The sequence below is a fragment of the Microtus oregoni genome, unplaced genomic scaffold (assembly GCF_018167655.1).
Source record: "Microtus oregoni isolate MIOR12 unplaced genomic scaffold, Mior012 000061F_ref0000440, whole genome shotgun sequence".
In the NCBI taxonomy this organism is placed as follows: domain Eukaryota; kingdom Metazoa; phylum Chordata; class Mammalia; order Rodentia; family Cricetidae; genus Microtus; species Microtus oregoni.
The window spans coordinates 6028301-6049285 of record NW_024543871.1 but is presented as its reverse complement, the minus strand read 5'-3'; positions in this window follow the sequence as shown (position 1 = coordinate 6049285).

Sequence of the window (20985 nt, the reverse complement as noted above, 5' to 3'; positions counted from 1 at the left end):
CCTCGGCACTTTTTTCTATGGTTACCTGCTCGTTTCTCCTGTGCACGGTTAAGTCCTACTGGAAAATAAAGCACAAATAGTTTGATGCATGAGACACGGATTACCTTAACTAAGGTCCTCTTTAGGGGGCTTTGACAAGGTCCAGTGGATAAGAGTACTTGCTCTGCCAGAAGAGGACCTTGAGTTAGGGTCCTCAGCACTCAGCAGAACGTGACTTCACTTGCCCTGTCACCCCAATGTGGGGTGGGGGAAGTACAGAAATAGATAAATCCTGAGAGCTCGCTAGCCAGCCAGCCAGCCCAGTCAAGCTTCAGGCTCAGTGAGAGATCCTGTCTCAAAAAACAAACCGGAAAGCAAGAGGACAGTGAGGTCCTCCTCTGGCCTTTGCATGCAGATTTGTGCACGAATGCACACATGTGGTTAGGGACCAGTCCTAGTAATCAAAGTTGCCATAGCATTCGCTGCCATTTCCTTCAAGCTTGACCGACAGTAAATTGTGTAGCCTGGCGCATGTGCATCGTGTGTATGAACTGAAGCAAGTGAGACGAAACACGTGCTGCCCTTTGATATTGTGAGGCACTCAGATGTTTTATTTCAGTTTTGAAAAAGGCAGCTCACCTTCTAAATTGAGTTCATCACTGCCTTGCGTCATTGAGTCAGAACTCGACAGTTGGAAGACATTCCCGTAGGTTTTGAACCTTTAACTGTTCCTGATGAGCCTTTATAAAATAGCAACATACTCTAATGTGTCTCCATGGGCAATTGTTTTCTAACCACTTTAGTGTTTTGTTTTTTCTCTTCCTCACCACCTGACAAATGTTGGCTCATGTTGGTCCTCTGCACCGGACCATAAATTTGAGATCTTCGTTCTGTTACACCCTAGCACCTGGAGGAGAATTTACCAGGTGAAGAAGGTGAGGCAGAGAGCGCGTAAGTTTTTTGCTCAGGTTGCAATTATGGCTCTTGAGTGCAGGACTTGCAATTTGGATTTATTCAGTCTTACATCGAGCCAACATGTATGTTAGAATGAAATACTTACTGAAATTGTACTAGAGCAATAATACCAGATTGTAGCTTCCGAGTGATTGTTTATCAACGACACTGCCTCACTAGCTGAGGGCATACTTATTAGCTAGTCAGAAATTATTTTGGAATCCCTACTGTGTGCCAAATAGTGCTGTAGGAATTGGAGACACGTGGCTGAAAAAGAAACACTGAGATCTCACTTTTTTCCTCTCCCCCACCCCCCTTTTTTGTTTTTTTGTTTTTTTGTGTAGCCTTAGGCTGTCCTGGAACCAGCTCTGTAGAGCAGGTAGGCCTGCCTCTGCCTCCCAGGTGCTGGGAATAGAGACGCTGGCCACCACCGCCTGGGGAGATCTCACTCTTTGTTCTGTTCCTCATTGTTTGTTTTTCCTGGGACTCTAACTCTGCAGAGGAGCCACTACTTAGCACATGAAAGGCTCTAGGCTTTATCTCCAGCATGCAAAACAATAGCAAGAAAACAAACTCCTTTACTGAAAAGTCTACAGATTATGCAAACAAAAGGGAAGTATTAAAGAACACCTATTTTAATTCAAACTAAATTGTTTCGCTTGGGTTAAAGAGTTGACTCAGTGGTTAAGAGCTAGGACTGCTCTTCCAGAGGATCCAGGTTTGATTCCCAGCAGCGGCCTAGTGTGTGGCTCACAGCTGTAACTCCAGCTCCTGGGAATCCGGCCTCCAAAAGCACCAGACAGGCTTGTGCTGCATATACATATACATGTAGGCAAAACACCCACACACAGAAAAATGTTTTAAACTTTCAAAAGCATTTGTTAAAAAACAGTGTTCAAACTGGGAGGCAGAGGCAGGCAGATCTCTGTGAGTTCCAAGCCAGCCTGGCCCTCATATTGAATTCCAGGATGCCAGAACTGCAGAGTGAGACCATGTCTTGAAACAAACAAAAGGAACTCTCCCAAATCAGTTTTCATGCAACTCTTTAGCAGCAAATAAAAAATACTAATATACCAAGTGCTGCTGTCTTTTTGCTCTCAGATGAAGATTTTTTTTAATTCATTCATTCAGGATTTCTTTTTTCTTTTTTTGGCAGTACTAGGAATTGAACTCTTGGCAGGCACTCTACCAATGCCTTGGTAGATGATTATTTTATCCTTCATATATTGTCCTATTTTAAAATTTTCTCCAGTGGACCCACCAGGCTTTTTTAAGCGGAAAAAAAATGCCATGTCCTTTGGAAAAACTATAGAAGGGAATGGCCGAGGAGCAATACAAACGAGAAGAGTTATCTTTGTGTGGCAGGACTGGAAGTGATTATCTTAAATACTGTTTAAGGTAATTATGCAGGAGAGTTGAAGGAAAATGATTACAATTGAAAATATACTGCTTGTTTGAACTTTACACTCTTGCATTCACTGGTAGGATATTAGTTACGGTAATTGTCTTTATGCATACATGCATTAATAGTTAACTTCTGTGGGCCTTCCCTCTGGCTTCTAAAAAGCCAGCTTATCCTTTTGTGCTGCCTGTTAGTGGTGAGCAACACAGAGCTTCACATTGGTTCATTGGTGACAGCAAATAAAGGAAATGACCTAGACTAGAATTACTGGGGCTTAGACTTAGAATCATTGGGGCGTAGTGAATAAATATTTACCAAATGAAAAATAATGAATATGAAACTCCTCCTGGATTTGTTCCATCCAGTAAGCAGTGATAAGAAGGTATCACATGAGAAATGGTTTTGGGTTTTTGTTTTCATTTCATTTTCTTTTATTTTTGAGATAGGTCTTTCTATGTAGCCCTGGCCAGCCTGGAACTCATTTAGACCAGGCTAGCCTCAAACTTTTGTCACTCTTTCAGTCTCACTTTCCTTTGTGGGATTATAGTCATTTACCACCATGCCCAACCACAACACCATTCATTCATTCATTCATTCATTCAGGCAAGGTCTCACTATAGCTCAAGCTGGACTTTGAGCTGTGATTCTCCCTTCCCAACCTCCTGAGGGCTGCTGGGATTACAAGCCTTCTTTACCACTCCCAGTGAAAACGTTATTTCCTTTTTCTTTTAATTGACAAATGATAATTGCATATATTGTTGGGCTTAATGTGATGTTTTGAAATATTCATATTGTGGAATAATTAAGTCAAACCAATGAACAAATCTGTTGCATCAGATACCTTTTTGTGATTAAAACATTAAAAATATATTCTTTTTAGCAATTTTGAAATATACAATGACTCGCTGTAGTTTCATCAACTTTCTGTACCATAGATTACTGCCGTTTATCCCTCCTGTTTAACTGTAGAATGTTTTAAAATATCTCTGAACTTTCTAACGTTAGCAGATTGTATACAACACATTCTTTTTCCCAGTGCTGTTCCTTGAACCCAAAGCCTGGCACATGGCAGGCAAGTGCTCTAGCACTGAGCTACCTCTTCAACAAAAGGCATTCTTATTTACAGCTGAAGGCCTCTTCCAAAACTTTTCAAAAACTTTTTCAAAACTTTTCTTTGCCAGCCACCATCCAGCTCTCCTACATGATCTATTTCCCTTAGGTGAACCAGTCTCCACGCTGGAGGGTTATCTATCGGGATGTCTAGCTGTCCACCAACCAAGGGGCAGGCAACTGACCCCAGCAGGCCGCACCCTTCCTGGAATGTGTGTGCTGTAAATGTGAGCAGAAGGAAGGCCCTCCAGGAAGTGGGCCCCTCTTTCCAGCTCTCTGGTATGACTCTGTGTCCCACCCTTTCCAGACGAACCCTTTCAATTCTGTGAGCTGCTCAGCTCCTTCCAGAGATACCTTTTCCTGAACTTAGCCCGAGTCCCTGTTCTGTTGCTTATTGACAGAGGGCTCTGGTATTTGCCTAGACTTGTTTCTTTGTGAATTCCATCCACCACCGACCATCCCGCATAAGGCTAGCTAAAGATGCAGATAAGATACGGGGGAGGGGAGCTGCAGGTAGGCATGGTGGTTGTGCTGGCTTATGTCAGCTTGACAGAAGCTAGAGCACTGGAAAACAGGGAACTTCAGTTGAAAAAAAAAGTGCCTCTATAAGATCAGGCTGCAGGCAAGCGTATAGAACATTTTCTTAATTAGTGATTGATGGGGGAGGGCCCAGCCCATTGTGAGTGAGACCACCCCTGGGCTGGTGGTCCTGGGTTCTTCAAGAAAGCAGGGTGAGCAAGTCACGGGGTGCAAGCCAGTAAGCAGCACCCCGTCCATGGCCTCTACATCAGCTCCAGCCTCCAGGTTCCTGCCCTGTTTGAGTTCCTACCCTGACTTCCTTCAAAGATGGACTAGGATATGAAAATATAAGCCTAATAAACCCTTTCCTCTCTAATTGGCTTTGGATCAAGGTGTTGCATCACAGCAATAGTAACCCTAACTAAGAAAGTGATGTGAACCTGTTATCCCAGAGCTTGGGAGGTGGAGGCAGGAGGATCAGGAGTTTAAGGTCATCCTTAGCTACATAAAGAGTTTGAAGCCAGCCTGGGCTACATAAGACACTGTGTCAAAAAGTCATTTTAAATTAGAAATCTGCAAATTTTGTTTGTAATTGTGTAAAACAGTTACCATTCTAGAAAAACAAAAACTAGGTTGAGCATTTCAAGTGGTGCCAATTCCATTTAGACATTTGGGTACATAGCCTTCTAATAAAGGCTCAAAGCAGGAACAGAAAGGTAACCCAGCTATTTGCTGGCACGTCCAATTCCCTAGGACTGATATTAAGCTCAGGAAGCAGTCACCTTGCCTGGCTGGTTGCTGCAAGGCCTCACTGGAGGCCCGCTCATAGTCATACCTCAGCTGTCTGTAGCAACTAATACTCAGCTCAGGCTGGGAGCACAGAAGGCTGGGGGGTGCTGCTAGCTCTGTGGAGCCATGGCAGGGAGATGCTTGGAAAGTCGAAAGAAGGCAGAGGCTTGGCCTATGGGGGGTTGCGAATCTGTCAATCAGGAGTTCTTTTTCCTTCCCTCCAATATCCCAACAAAACCATGCATCTAATGAGAAGACAATCTGCATGGAGTTTCGAGAAAACAATTTGTGGCTCCCACATCTCTGAAGAGAATAAAAATGATTATCTGGGAGTGGACAGGAGGGAGGCAAATAACGACCACAAAGCTCACCTCATTTTTAGAAGGATCAGTAACAGTTTTTGAAAATAGAATTCCCCAGTTAATTGGAAATTTTCAATATACTCCTGGCTGAACGTAAATTAGATTGTTATTGGACTCTGCTGAAGGACCCAAGGGCAAAATTTCGGAACCCATCCATTCTCTAGCATTTTGCGATGGCCTGTGGACACATCAGTTGGAGAATTTGTCTCTCTATGCATATGTATGAGGTGCAGGAGGTGCAGTAAGATTGTTCTGTTTATCACAAAGAGGAAACCGGCGTTGATGTAAAGGTATCATAGTCATCAAAAGGTCTGTGATTGTAAGGTCGTTTACAAATTCCTGTTGGAAATTCCTTTTCAAAATATATTAGAAAAGGTCCGTGCCATAGTGTGAACAAGGTTCTGCATTTGATTCCTAGAGACAAAATTGAGCTGCTGGAAGAAAAGCCAGAAAAATTCATTACGATCATTGAAAAAATTATATTGGAATGTCTTAAGGGAACTTATGCATACTTCGAATGCATAGGTCTGTCAAGCTAACAGATTTTCTTTGGAAAATCTGCAAAGTTACTGAAAAGCTGAGGTTAATCAATAGAAGGTTAATTTTTGTGTGCTTTTCTTTTTAAATTTACTTTTATATGCATAGATGTTTTGCCTGCATGAGTATCTGTGTACTATGTGCATGCCTGGTGTCCTTGGAACCAGTTACAGAAGGCGGTAGCTGCCATGTGGGGCTTCTGGAAGAGCAGCCAGTGATAGTAACGACTGAGCCATCCGCCATCCCTCCAACCCTGAAATTTTCTTTCTACTTCCTCTCTTTCTCCCTCTCTCTGTGTTTCTTTTCTTTTCTTCCTTCCTTCCTTCCTTCCTTTCTTTCTTTTTCTTTTCTTTTCTTTTCTTTTTTTTTTTGATTCAGGGTCTCTCTAACACTGGTTGTCCTGGAACTCTCTATGTAGAGCAAACCAGGCTGGCCTTAAACTCACAGAGACTCCCCTGCCTCTGCCTTCCAAATGCTGGGATTAAAGGCGTGCGCCACTATACCCAGCTGGTTGTCTTTTTTTTACAGGGGAAAATTCTTGTATTAGCAACAAAACATTTGATGAAAAACATATCTACAGAGTCTGTGAGACAACTTGTTGCCCAAGCATTGTGACCTGAGTTTGATCCCTGGAACCCATGGTAGAAGCAGAGATCCAACTCCTGAAAGTTGCCCTCTGACTTCCACACACACATACCATGACATGCGCATGTTAGCACCCATGCACAAATGCTCAACAATAATAAATAATAAAATTAAAGACAAAAGAAAAAAGAAAGAATAAAGCAGAGCATGTTCTCTAAAAAAAATGGTTTAATAAAACACTGATCGATCAGTAGCCAGGCAGGAAGTATAGGCAGTGTGACCAGACTAAGGATGATGGGAAGGAGAAGGGTGGAGTCAGAAGTCCCCAGCCAGTCACAGAGGAAGCAGGACATGAATGTGCCATGCTGATAAATGTACCGCCACATGGCAGAGCATAAATAATGAATATGGGTTAACTTAAAATGTAAGAGCTAGCTAGTAATAAACCTGAGCATTTTTAAATTTTAAAAAAGTGCATCTATGAATATTCATAGCAGTTTTATTTGTAATAGCCTCAAATTGAAATCAGCTCATCCTTCAAGGGGTAAATAGACAAACTAACTGTGAGACACGCTCACAATGTATGCTACTCAACAATACAAAGGAGAAATCTGTCCTAGAGATGTGGCTCAGTTGTTAGAATGCTTGCCTATTGAAATCTGAATCAGATAAGTATGTTTTCTAAGTTATCAATAGCCTAGCTGTGGACAAACTTCAGTGGCACACACCTTTTATCCCAGGACTGGGAAGACGTGGGAGGTAGATCTCTCTGAGTTCAAGGCCAGCCTGGTCTACAAAGTGAGCTCCAGGACAGCCAGGGCTACTCGGAGAAACCCTGTCTCAAAACACAAAAACAAAAGAAAACAAGACAAAAATAACCTAGCAGTGCCACAATTCTGTAGGTGTTTTTGTTGTTATTTTAGGGTATTTCTTACCTTTGTAGAAAACTGGGGGATGCTGTCTCTCCAATAGTTCAGTTTTGCTTTGTTTTTTTTTTGAGACAGAGTTTCTCTGTATAACAGAACTTACAGAGATCTCACAGATCTCGAACTCACAGAGATCCACCTGCCTTTGCCTCCTGAATGCTGGGATTTAAGGCATGTGCCACCATGCTCAGCTTTCTCCAATAGTTCTTAGAACGACATGTGATACTATGGTTACCTCATGCATTGTCATTAGAAGGTAGGAGGAAAACTGGTGTGCAGGACTAGGTGTGGAGACCACTGGGTGTGGAGACACTGGGTGTAGGCCACTTCTTTAAGCTCAGCACCGTGTACCGCACTGGTACTCAGGAGGCTGAAATTCAAGGAATACCCAAGTCTCCAAAAGCCAGGCCAGTCTGAGCAATGTATGAAGATGCCAGCTCTTTTACAAAGAAGGTAAAGATGTGGAACTGGAGAGATGGCTCAGCAGTTAAGAGCATCTGCTGTTTCAGAGGACCTAGGTTGGATTTTCAGCACCCACGGCAGCTCACAACAATCTTGTAAACTCCAGTGCTGGATGGCACCTAACACTCGCGGTGCACGTACATACACATACATGCAAAATACTTATACACATAAATTAATTCCGAAAAGCTAAATTTGGAATGAGTTGTAACTAACATTTATTGAGGACCTTCTTTGCGCCGTGTATTGGTTACTTTGTGAATGTATGTTTGTATGTGTTCTGTGAAAAATTACCTAGCAAAGACAGATTAAGGAAGGAAGGGTTCGCTTTGGTCCCTAGTTTGAGGGTACAGTCCATCACGGCAGGGAAAGCATGGTGGCAGGATTTTGAACTGGCTGGCTACATTGCCTCTGTAGTCAGAAACCAGAGTGGTGAGTGTTGATGCTCCATTCTCTTTCTCCTTTTATTTTTATTTATTAAAAAAATTTAAATTATGCCCTGGAAAGCTGGTTCAGCAGTTAAGAGCACATGTTGCTCTTGCAAATGACCTGTGTTGATTTCCTGCCCCCCTCTTGGGGCCTCCCAAGTATCTGTAACTCCAGTTTTAGGGACGCTGACATGCTCTTCTGACTCCCTCAGGTGCCAGGTACATGGCAGGCTTAAAGACATCCAGCCAAGGGCTGGAGAGATGGCTCAGTGGTTGGGAGCACTGCTTGCTGTTCGGGGGGGGGGGGGATCCTGAGTTCGATTCCCAGCGGCCACATGGTAGCTCATGACCGTCTGTGGTGAGATCTGGTGCCCTCTTCTGGCCTGCAGGCATACGTGCAGAATACTAAGACACGCAGCCAAAACACTGAGACACTCATACACATAAAACAAATGAATATAAAACCATTCAGGGCAGTGTGTAGCACTGAGCACAAAGGAATTGTTGAGAGAATGCCTTCTGTGCATAACTTCAGAGCCTTGTGAACATGTCTTATATTTTCCAGTAACTGAAATAAAGAGCATTAAAATATACAAAAATTTCATTACATTTTATTTATTTGTTTGTGTGTGTGCATGCACGCACGTGCTAGCATGCACAGGTCAGTGCAAGAGTCAGCTCTCCTTCTATCATGTGGGTCCTGGGAATTATACGCAGGCAGCCAGGCCTGGCAGTAAGATGCTTTCCTCTCTGAGTCTTCTCACTGGCCCTCCAAAGATTGTCATTCCTAACTGATACTATTACCAACAAACCCGTTGTACAGGTGAGGACACCGAAGCTCAGAGAGATTAAACAACTCAGCCATGATGTCACAGCTTGTCAGTGACACGCTAAATTCACGCTCCTCCAGAGATCTTTGCCTTAAACGCTGAACACTAGGCAGCTTATCAACAGAAAAAACTGACAGGAAAACACCTGGATGTGTTGCCAAGAACTCCCACCTTCTCAGAAACAAGGCAAAGCAAAACCAATCCAAAATACTCACGGGACCCAGGAAGAAGAGGCAGGAGGATAAAAAAATTCAAGTTCGTTCTCAGCTATATAGAAAGTTTGAGACCAGCCTGGGATTAGTAAGACCTGTCTCAAAACAAAACAAAAGACACTGTTAAGAGAATGAGTAGGCAGGCTACAGCCCAGGACAAAACAATTTGCTAAACAGCACTGAATAAAGGCTAGCTATCCAAAAAATGGACGGAAACAACCCTGAAAACACAACCCTTGGAAACAGCAATTTAATAATGGGCCAAGGGTCTAAACAAAGATATCTCAGTGGCAAGTAATTTTCCGGAACGCTTCCCCACATCATGAGCAATTACAGAATTCCAAATTTTGTGTGTCTGCCATGTGTGTGTGCATGTGCACATTCTTGTTCACACACGTGGGTGTGCTCACGCTGGAGCCCCTGAATGTGGAAGACAGAGGCCAACCATGGGTGTCGGTCCTCACCCTCCACCTTGTGTGACACTGGGTCTCTTGATTTTGTCTGTTGGGTTTTCCACTGTATGCGCCAGGCTAGCTGACTCCCCTCGCCTCAGGGATTATCCTGTTTCCCACTCCCATGGCCCAAGAGTGCTGGGATTTATATGCAAACGCTAATGGTGTTCCCTGAGTTCTGGGAGTTCAAACTCAGGTCCTCATGTTCTCAGGTCAAGGGCCTTACTCCTGAGCCACTTCCCCAGCCCTACATACCTACTGAAAAACTACAGGCCGTAAACATATCAGAGCTGAACTGGATGGTGTACACCTGTGATCTCAGCACTGGGGATGGTTAGGGCAAGAGGAACTAGATTTCATCTTTAGCTATGGCTACATAGCAAGATCATGTTTAAATAAATAAATAAGAAACAGATCAATACTTGCCAGAAATCTAGGGAAAAGGGGGGAGGGCGGAATAGATGAGGCATGGAAGGCTAGGGAAGGCAGTGAAAGTATTCTGCATAATATTGTAACTAATGGTGAATACATGTCATGCATTTGTCAAATGTATAATACACAACCCAAAGATTGAGTCTCAATACAATGAATAGGCTTTAGTTAATGTAACCTGACTGGTTCACTGGTTATAACCAATTTATGTATCATCTAAATGCAAGTTTAACAGGAGAATAATTGAATTAGTAGAGATTAACATATAAATTAACATGAGCACTATTGGTGAGAAGAGGAACAATACGAGGCTCTATTTTCCATTTAACTTGTTCTGTAAACCTAAAACTTCCACCCCCATTAAAGGCTATTCAAAATGTTCAAAAATCGTCTTTCTAGAGTGGGTACTTAAACCTGACCTGATCTCAGGTTGGCCTGGAACTCACAGAGATCCTCTTGTCGCAGACCTCTCTGAGTGCTAGAATTATAAGCAAGGGCCACCATGCCTGGCTGAATTTGTGTGTGTCTGTGTATCTGTGTGTGTGTTTGTGAATTTGCTCAAGCTTGTGTTCTGGGACTTTGTGTATGCTAGGCAAGCGCTTAACCACTGGGCTTCTTTCTCAACTGAGATTTTTTTTTTTTTTTGCAATCTGTGTTTCTGAAAGTTTTCCCTTCGTTATGTTTCTCCTTGCCTTGTGGCCTTGGGTCATTACTTTGTAGATCAGCTGAGCTGGTGTCGCTTGGCTGTGGCTGTTCCGGCAATGACAGGCTCACAGAAAAGATTGGAAACATTTCCTTTACAGAGTGTTCTTGTTTTATTGAAGGGAGAAAGGGCTTATTGAAGTTTATAGTTTGGTACAGTCCCTCATGGTGGGAACAATATGGCAGTGGAGTGGCTCTCAGCTATGGCGGCTAGGGTATGAGGCTACTTGGTCAAATCCAGAGGTCAGGGGAATGCTGATACTGAGTGAGTCCCCTGCCCACCCCCACCCCTTGGTTCTGTGTAAGACTTCAGCTTACACAGTGATACCACCATGGTATCACTCCCAGTGAGGATGGGTCTCCCTACCTCAGTTAAACCTTTCTGGAAATATCCTTTAGGAAGTCTTTTCTGATAACTTTGTTTTGTTTTCCAAGACAGGATTTCTCTGTGTAACCCTGGCTGTCCTGTAACTCTTTAGACCAGGCTGACCTCGAACTCACAGACTTCCGCCCGCCTCTGCCTCCTGAGTGCTGGGATTAAAGGTGTCCGCCACCACCACCACCACTACCCAGTTTCTGATAACATTTTTCTTTGAATTTTCAAGCTGACTTTTCTTTGGAGAGTTGGCAATCTAAGAAGACAATGAATTAACCTCCTGAGAAGTCTGTCTTCTGTCTTCTTGTCAGCAAGTAGATTGTAAGGGGAGGAAGTAGGGTAGGGAGCAAGGGCAGGCAATCAATCATTCCCAAACTCAGTTTCGTCCCTCTGGTGAGGTTGTCAGTCACGTCAGCCACATAGCTGAAACTTGTGCTTCTTTCCTTATCAACCCTTTTAGTCTTCCCCCAGGCTCTTGAAAGTTCAGTTTCTGCTGGTAGCACCCTTGCTGAGCTGGGGGGAGGAGACAGCTCATAACAAACAAACCATTAGCAGTGTGGACTGCTAAACTAAGTAATAACATGTAAGGGCTGATTCCTTCTACAATATGGAGTACAAATCTGTCTTTATAGTAGAGAATATAACAGTGTTTTCATTCATCCTGTCCCTTATCAAAGGGAAAAAAGATATTGGAACTCAGAGGGCAACTGAGTTTTGGGGAGTACCCTCTATGATCTGCAGGGACCTGGTGCACTCGGTGACAGGTAGGCTCCCTGGGATGGAGGGAGCAAAAGCCAGATTGTGGAGGCAAGGAAGGGAAGCAAGGCGCTTTGAGCAGGATGCATTGTGTCATCCCAGTCCTGCCGGCTCACTGGAGAATGTTGCAGGAACTGTGGGTCTTGGGTAGCCAGGGAATGGCCCGACAGATAGGTGACCGGAGCAGTAATATGTGAACCCTGAGATGTGATGGTGGAAGAGAAGTCTAACAGTTAGTTCACCAAGGATGGAACACAGCATAGCAAAAACAGTTTTTAAAAGGCAAGGTCTCACTATGTAGCTGTGACTGACCTGGAACTCTCTATGTAGACCAGGCTGGCCTCTGCCTCTCACTCAGATGCTGAGATTAAAGGCAAACTAATCATACCTGGCGGTAACAGGGCAGTTTTATTTATTTTTTTTATATTTTTTATTTTATTTTTATTTTATTTTTTTTATTTTTTTGTTTCTTCGAAATAAGGTTCCTTCTCTGTAGCTTTGGAGACTGTCCTGGAACTAACTCTTGTAGACCAGGCTGGCCTCGAATTCACAAGATTCGCCTGCCTCTGCCTCCTGAGGGCTAGGATTAAAGGTGTGCGCCACCATCACCTGGCTAAGAGGGCACTTTTAATTCCTTCATTCCCACAAATGCCAATGTCACAAAGCTAAGCAGACTAGAGAGGGAGATGAAGAGGGGTGGGGCAGGGAGAATGAGAGTAAGAACAACTATATAAACACCGTAGGCTACACCCAAGAACGACTTAAAAGCCACTGTTGAGCCAGATGGTGGTGGCGCACGTCTTTAACCCCAGCACTCAGAAGGCAGAGGCAGGTGGATCTCTGTGACCTCGAGGACAGCCTGGTCTACAGAGCTAGTTCCAGGACAATCAAGGCTATTACATAGAGAAACCCTGTCTCGAAAACAAAAACAAAACAAACAAAGACAAAAAGAAATGAAGGAAGGAAGAAACCACAATGCTTTTCGCCATTTACAGCTTAAGCCTTAGGTCTGCACTACAGCCGTTCCTGACGGTTCTGAATCTAGTTCTTGTGTACCTCTTCCTTCAGTCAGTCTCATTCATTGGACATTGTCACTGAACATTTACGACTGTCAAAATTTGAGCACGTATAAGACCCTGGGATCAGCCCTCAGCATTCCTCAAAACCAAATCATTATTGCTGCCTATAAGGAAGACAAGATACAGTAATTTATAATGTTGCACCTCCCCTCAGCAAGAAGTTAACATAGCTTAATTTATACAACCTCGACATGTTTTTATTTTTTGTGTTTTGATAAATAAAGCTTGCCTGAAGATCAGAATGCAAAGCAGCCACACTAGTCAGCCATACAGGCCAGGCAGTGGTGACACACACCTTTAATCCCAGCAGCCGCACTAATGTGCCATAGAACCTGGGCAGTAGTGGTGCACGCCTTTAATCTCATCACTAGAGAAGAATATAAAACGGGAGACAGCTGTCAACTCAGTCTCATTCTGAGATTCCTGGAGGCTGGATTGCCATTTCAGTCTGAGGTAGAGGTAAGAGCTAGTGGCTGGCTGTTTTGCTTTTCTGACCTTCAGCTTGAATCCAAATATCTGTCTCGGAGTTTTTATTACTCATGCAACACCGTTCATATCAAGATTATTAAAAAAAATGAACAGTCTAAATCTGGCAGTGGTGGTGCATGCCTTTAATCCCAGCACTTAGAAAGCAGAGGCAGGCAGATGCCTGTGAGTTCGCGGACAGCTTGGTTTACAGGGTGACTTCCAGAACAGCCTAGGCTACACTGAGAAACTTTGTCTCGAAAAACTAAAAAATATAAAAATAAAAAATAAACAGTCTTAACTGGATGCCTCTCCTGAAGTTTTTCTTTTTCTTTTTTCCATGACAGGGTTTCTCTGTGTCCTGGAACTCACTCTGTAGACCAGGCTGGCCTTGAACTCATAGAGATCTGCTTTTCTCTTCTTGAGTCATTCTTATGACAAAAAAAAAAAACTCTACCCATATTAAGCCTCACTTGTGTAGAAAATCCATATGGCTATAGTCTCTGAAGCCTCGAGGGACTCATTGCTGTGTATTGATGCCGAGAGAATACCTCCACGGGGTATGTGGCGAATCCTATTGGGAAAGGACCCTATATAGTTCTTGTCAATGAGTGACTTATGATGTGGGATTCTCCTCTGTATGCTATGAATATGTTTTATTACCATTGGTTAATAAAGAAGATGCTTTGGCCTATGGCAGGGCAGAATATAGCCAGGCTGGAAGAGATATATATAGAGTGAGTAGGTGATGGAGGAAGGTCATTGGCTAATAAAGGAACTGCCCTAGCCCATTTTATTGGTTAGAGGATAGGTGGGAGGAGTAAACAGAACAGAACGCTGGGAGGAAGAGGAAGTGAGCAGAGTCTCGACAGCTCTCCTCCCTGGAGCAGACGCCTGAGAGAGACGCCATGCCCCGCTCCCGGGATGAAGCTCCAACCCAGGATGGACTAGGCTAGAATCTCCCCGGTAAGCGCACCTTGGGGTGCCATACACAGATGATTAGAAATGGGTTAAATTAATATGTGAGAATTAGCCTAGAAGAGAATGGGCCAAGCAGTGTTTAAAAGAATACAGTGTCTGTGTAATTATTTCGGGGCATAAGCTAGCCGGGCAGGCGGCTGGGGTGTTGGGGATGCAGCCCCGCCGCCGCCCCTATTACTACAAGTAGGTGGAGTCAAAGAGATGCCATGTAGCTGCTGAAGGAGGCAGAGGCCATGTAGCTGCCCAAGAAGCAAGAGGTAACAAACCCTGAGCCTCGTGGTAAAATATAAAATCATAGAAATGGGTTAATTTAAGATATAAGAGTTAGCTAGGAATATGCCTGAGCCATTGGACAAACAGTGTGGTAATTAATATAGTTTCTGTGTGGTTATTCAAGTCTAGGTGGCTGGGAAACGAAAGCACAGTCTCCATTTGCAGACTTACCCTCATTTGCAGAATCTACAACTTGATAATTCTTGAGACCAATATCACCATGGATTGTCATCTTGGATAATATATGATGTTGGGGACTCCTCAATATCCTGTCAGGTTTTCCTACCCTAGAATCCTGACAAGCACCAAGCACACACTCATACCTTGGGGCCAAATCAGTATTCCAGAGAAAGGCTGACCTCTTATTACCCTAAAAAATGTCCAGAGGTTAGCAAAAACTCTCAATATAATTCAACCCCCAAATCATCAAAGCAAACTCTAGACCTGTTATTATCCACTTCCCTATTGAAGGAACTCAGGGTACCAATAGAAAAAAAAGATTAAGTCTTTGGGATGCAGAAAGTGTATCAGTTCAACCAGCCTCTATAATCAAGGCTAAATAGAGATTTGTGGTACTTAACTATGAGACACCAATTCAAAACCCCTCTCCACAACTCTGATTGGCATTAAGGATAAAATACAAGAGAGAGAGAGAAAGAGAGAAAGAGAGAAAGAGAGAGAGAGAGAGAGAGAGAGAGTTCTAAACAATGTGAAAAATAATTTTCACACAGAAACATTCAAATTTACTTTTGTTTTTCTTCTCATACTAATTTTAAACATTTATTTATTTATTTTGCATGGGGAGGAGGTGTTTCTATGCCACAGCTTTCATGTGGAGGTCAGAGGAAAGAAAGCTTGTGGGAGTCAGTTCTCTCCTTCCACCATGTGGATTCTGAGGATCTAACTCAGGTTGTCAGGTTTGGCAACAAGTGCCTTTACCCAATGAACCGTCTTGCCAGCTCTACAATTTTTTTTTTTTTATAATATGATGTGGCGGTTTATGCCAAGGAGCTGGTGTCATCTTTTGTTTTTTATTTGTATGTGTGTACACATATTTATGTGTGTGTTGTTTGTGTGCAAATGGATGCATCTGGAGACCAGAAGACAATAGCCAGTGTCTTTCTCAGTCGCTCCCTGTTCTGTCTTAATTGTTGAGACAAGGTCTCTCACTAAACATGGCACTCACTGAATCAGCTAGTCTAACTGGCCAGCAAGATCCTGGCATTCTCCTGTCTGCTCTGGGATTACAAGCATTATCATGCCCAACTTGCCATGTGAGTGCTGAGAATCCAAACTCGGGACCTTATTGCGTTCACAGCAAGCACATTGCCCACTGAGGCATCTCCCCAGGCCACAGTGCCATGTTTTCTAAAACTTATGCTTTGTTAAAAATGAAAGCAGTGAAAAATCGGGCACAACAGGAATGTACAATTACAGGGTATAAGTTGCATAAATTGTAGATTATTCATGGGGTGTACTGCAAAACCATTAAAAATGATTATGTTGGGTCTGGCTCAGTAATTCTCAACTAGAGGCAGTTTAACAATGTTTGGCAACATTTTTGGTGGATAGAGGCAAGGGATGTTAACTATCTTTCAACACTCAAGACAGCACCTCAAGTATTAATGATGCTGAGACCAGGAAAACCCAATATTCCTATGTGGTTATATCAATGTGGAAGTTTTGCTTTGTTTCTTATAAAGATTCACCTTTTTGCCAAGCAATGGTGGCACACGCCTTTAATCCCAGCACTTGGGAGGCAGAGGCAGGAGGATCTCTGTGAGTTTTAGGCCAGCCTGGTCTACAGAGTGAGTTCCAGGACAGGTTCCAGAGCTACACAAAGAAACCCTGCCTCAGGGGAAAAATATTGTTTGTTTGATTTTAGTTTTTGTTGTTATTGGTCTTTTTTTTGACACAGGGTCTTTATGTGTTGCCCTGGCTATCCTGGAACTCACTATATAGGCCAAGCTGGCCACAAACTCAGGGTACTCTGTTTCCCTCAGCATGAGTGTTGGAATTAAAACCGTGTGTTATTATTTATCTGTTTTCAAGCCAGAATTTCAGTTGCCCAGGTTGGCCTTGAATTTTTCATCCTTGAAAGCTGTTTTTTTCCTTTGTGTAGTGTTAGGAATGCAATGGCAAATGTTCCATTAATGCGTAATATTCCTGGCCTTGGTTTGTTTGAGACTAAGTCTCGTTATGAAACTCTAGCACTTTGAGGTGAAGCAGGAGGACCAGGAGTTCAGAGTACTTCTCAACTACATGGGAAATTTATTCATTATGTAGCTCAGGCTGGCCTTGACGTCTTGATCCTCCTGGTTCAGCCACCAAGCGCTGGTTATTACAAATGTGGACACCACACCCACCTGGAAGCCCTTTATTATAGCTGGGATACATACAAGATTCTTTTTGGTATCTAAGCAACCAGAGAGTCTTGTGTCCTGTGATTGTTGATAAATCTTTCTTGAATTATTTTGCATAAGAGAAATTGTGAGCGTTGTAGCTGTTGAAATAGAAAGCTGTTCACAATATGTTTAACGGGGGGGGGGAGCCAGTTAGAAAATAATATAAATAACGAGGTGTATTGATTGACAAAACCAGGAATTCCATCATTCATGAAGCTGAGGAAGGAGCATTACTAGTCCTGGGCCATCCGGGGTTACTTCAAAATATAGACAAAGCAAGAAGCTGGAGAGATGGTTCGGTTTTAAGAGCTCTGCTCTGGCCCTTTACAGAGTTTTCAACCTCTGTCCTCAAATACCGAGATCTTCCATTTCCTTATACCTACAGGCGCTTTGTGACTCATCAGGTTAGGGTTGGGGAAGGGTAGTGGTTAAGAGAGAATTCAATTTGATTTCTCTGGAGCGCAGTGATACTGGGATACTGCAGATACTATCTCAAAAGATTAGTGAAAATTATACCCTGTTGTGGAAGGGGACAGACTCATGGGTCCCCTCCCTGAGGACAGCTGGGGGACATTTTCTTTCTCCTGTAAACAACTCCACTGAGGTAAAAGGTTGGGCTGGTAGAAGAGGCCAGCTGGAGAGAGGAGGCGTATCAGTGGGAGTGGGGGAGGGCAAGAGAAGGTAATGGGAGTGAATAGGATCAGAATACATTATATACATGTGTGAAAACGTCATGGCGAGACCCATTACTGGACTGGATTGCTCAGTGATTAATATTAGGTATCCCTCTTGAAGAGGACCAGAGTTCAGTTCTCCACACCCGAGTTGGGTGGCTCGCAACTGTCTGTAACTCCAGCTCCAGGAGGTCTGATCCCCTTTTCTGGACTCTGCAGACACCACCCTCACACGTGCACATAACCTCGCATGTACACCTAATTAAAAATAAAAAAAGAGATGTTTAAAAAATAACAAGCAAGCAAAACCATACACCCTAAAAAAGTATTGGTGATTTACATATTCCATTAAGTCCCCATTGTAACCTGAGCCACCTTCTTTGTGGAATTGAGAAGCAGATCCTTAAATTCATACAGAAAGTCCGAAGTGCACCTAGATTTCCTTTCTTATTTTTGTTTGCGCACATGTGTTTGTGAGTGTGGAAGCCAGAGGTTGGTTGACACTGTCTTCCTCTATTATGTTTCACCTCATTTATTGAGACAGGATCTCTCACTGAATCTGGAGTGCACTGAATATTTGGGAGCCAGGGTTCTGTCTGTCTCTGACCCCCAGAGCTGGAAATACAGTTACACTCCATTGGACCCTTCTTTTTTTTTGAGTCAAGGTTTCATGCAGTCCAGGGTGGCCACAAATTCTCCCATGTAGTTGAGCATGACCCCGAACTCCTGACCCTGTTGTCTTTACCCCACAAATTTTGGGGTTACAGGTGTACGACACGATTTCTATACGGTACTGTCAAGCCCAGGACCTCGTGTGTGCCGGGTAGGCACTCTCTAACCGAGCCTCAGCACCAACACCTACACCTACTTTCCCCGTGAGGGCTGGGGATCAGGACTCAGGTCTCCCTGCTTTGCTTGGTAAACGCTTTACCAACCCAGTCATCTCCCTGGCCCCTGTATCATTTTCAAAACTATAATTGTGTTTCTTCATTTATATTTTCATGTGTATTCGCATATGTTCATGTGTGAGAGAGAGAGCCTGCATGCATGTGTGGAAGTTAATGTCACGGCTGGATTTTACACGCGTGCTGGTGATCAAACTTGGGTCTTCAGGTTTGAGGAACAAACACATTACTGACTGAGCCATCTTCCCAGCCACACTGTATTGTTTTTTTTATTAAAGGGCTTTTGTTTTTTGAGACAAGTTTTCTCTGTGTAACCCTGGCTGTCCTGGAACTTGCTCTTTAGACCAGGATGGCCTTGAATTTACAGAGGTCAGCCTGCTTTTTGCCTCCCATATGCTGGGATTAAAGGGATGCAACACTATGCCTGGTTAGATTTTTTTTAAAGGTGTATATGTATTTCGTCTGCATGTATGTCTGTATACCGTGTCCATGTCTGGTACCCAAGGGAGCACAAGTTACAGATGTTTATGAGCTGCAATGTAGTTGTAAGGTTCAAACCAAGGTTCCCTGGAGGAGCGGCCAGACTTCTTAACTACTGAACCAACTCTCCAGTCTCCTGTATTGTATTTTCAAGACAGGGTCTTGTCACAACAAAGACTGACATGGACCTCCCTAAGTAGCCCAGGGTGGATTTGAACTCCTCTTTCTTGCACTCCTGCCTCCAGAGTTCTGGGTTTACAGGCATTTGCCACCACACATGGTTTGTGTGGTCTCTTTTAAGCGAGTGAATTTGTTCTATTAGATTGTGAATACTAAAAGCTAGTCATTTGTACATTTTTTTACAGGCTTTAAAACTGACCTCTATTTTTAAAGTTACTGTGGTCAATACAGGAAACAAAAGCACGAGAAGAAATAACCTCTCGTTTTAAAGTCGATGTGAGCGTCATAGGAAATAAGCCCAAGAAATGAAAAGCCATCCGCTTGTACATTTTAAATGGGTGAATTGTATAGTCTGAATTATACAGCTCAGAAAGCTAAGAGAAAAAAAAAAGGACAGAAACACTATCTGTTCCCTGGAATGTAGCGAGCTCAGATAAATCTGGAATGCTAGCAGTTCAGCTTGTACCTGGTTTACAAAAACGTTCATTGTGACCTTCCCCTTCCCCATTTGATGGATTGCAGCTGCAATCAGAGCGCTATGACTGGGCACTTTCTCTCTGACAGAGCCGATGTACTGAGCACAGTACACACGTGCTCCACGGAGGAGATGGCTGTGCGACCTGTTCAACCTAGCTGTTGCACTGAGCAAACCTGCATGGGGGGGGGGGGGGACGGGGAGCGGGGGAGGGGGGTTGAAAAGGCCTGAAAGCTGCACCTGGTCAAGGGTCCAGTCCCAAGGACGTGGCAGTTTTTCAACCAAGTCCACGTATTGCTTCATGTCTTTTAAAAGGCTAAGTAAACTAGCTTCAGGAGGTGGGGGTGGGTACCACTCTATGTAGCATTTTTCTTCTTGCTTTGAGACCAGGGTCTCACTATTTAGAAAGTGCTGGCTTTGAACTCTTGCAACGATCTGCCTGCCTCTGCCTCTCTAGTGCTGGGACTAAAGGCACGTGGCATCATGCCCTGCTGCAATGTAGGATTATATTTAGTTATATTAGTTATGCGATTCTCCTTGGCTGATGGGATTATGGGTGATCTTTATTTGTATTTCTGCGTTTTCAGGCTTGTGTGTGTATTGATAGCGTAGTCAGGAAAAAAAAACCTCTACAAAGAAGGCTGGCACCTCTCATTCTCACCAACACCAGGGGATCATTGTCGAAGTTGGCGTCTCTGGCAGAGTAGCCAGCGCCTCCCCCAGACACCCTAACCTCCTACTCCCAGCTTGTCGTGGAGCGAGTCCTTGGTTACCACAGCTTTCAGGCTCTGACTACTCCAGGGGGAAGCCCCGCCCAACACCACTGGCCTCCATGTTTTATTGCGCAAGCGGGCAAACAGCTTTGTACAGGGAGTCAGGAAATGGGACATAAATTTTTGGGATATTAAGATATCGGGAGAACCAAGCTTAGATGCCAGCTGTTTAAGGAAGTGATGAGACCGGCCAGGTGGCCAGCACCCCAGAAACAGGCGTCTCTTTTATCCAGTGAGAGGTGGAGTTTCAGTTTAGCCCTCTCATTGGCCCACACCGTGAGCCTCGGGTTCTTGTGTGTTGCTAGGTTCCACTGACAGAGCCCCTGCCATGTTCTTCCAGTAATCGTGTTTCTCCCTCCGCAGTTTTAAGTTTCATGTTCTAGCGACTGAGCTAGCGGGACGCTGGTATTCCACACTGAAACAGCCGTGCGGTACCATCATTTGTTTAAAAGAAGAGTGTCACATCTACGTAGATAGTTCAG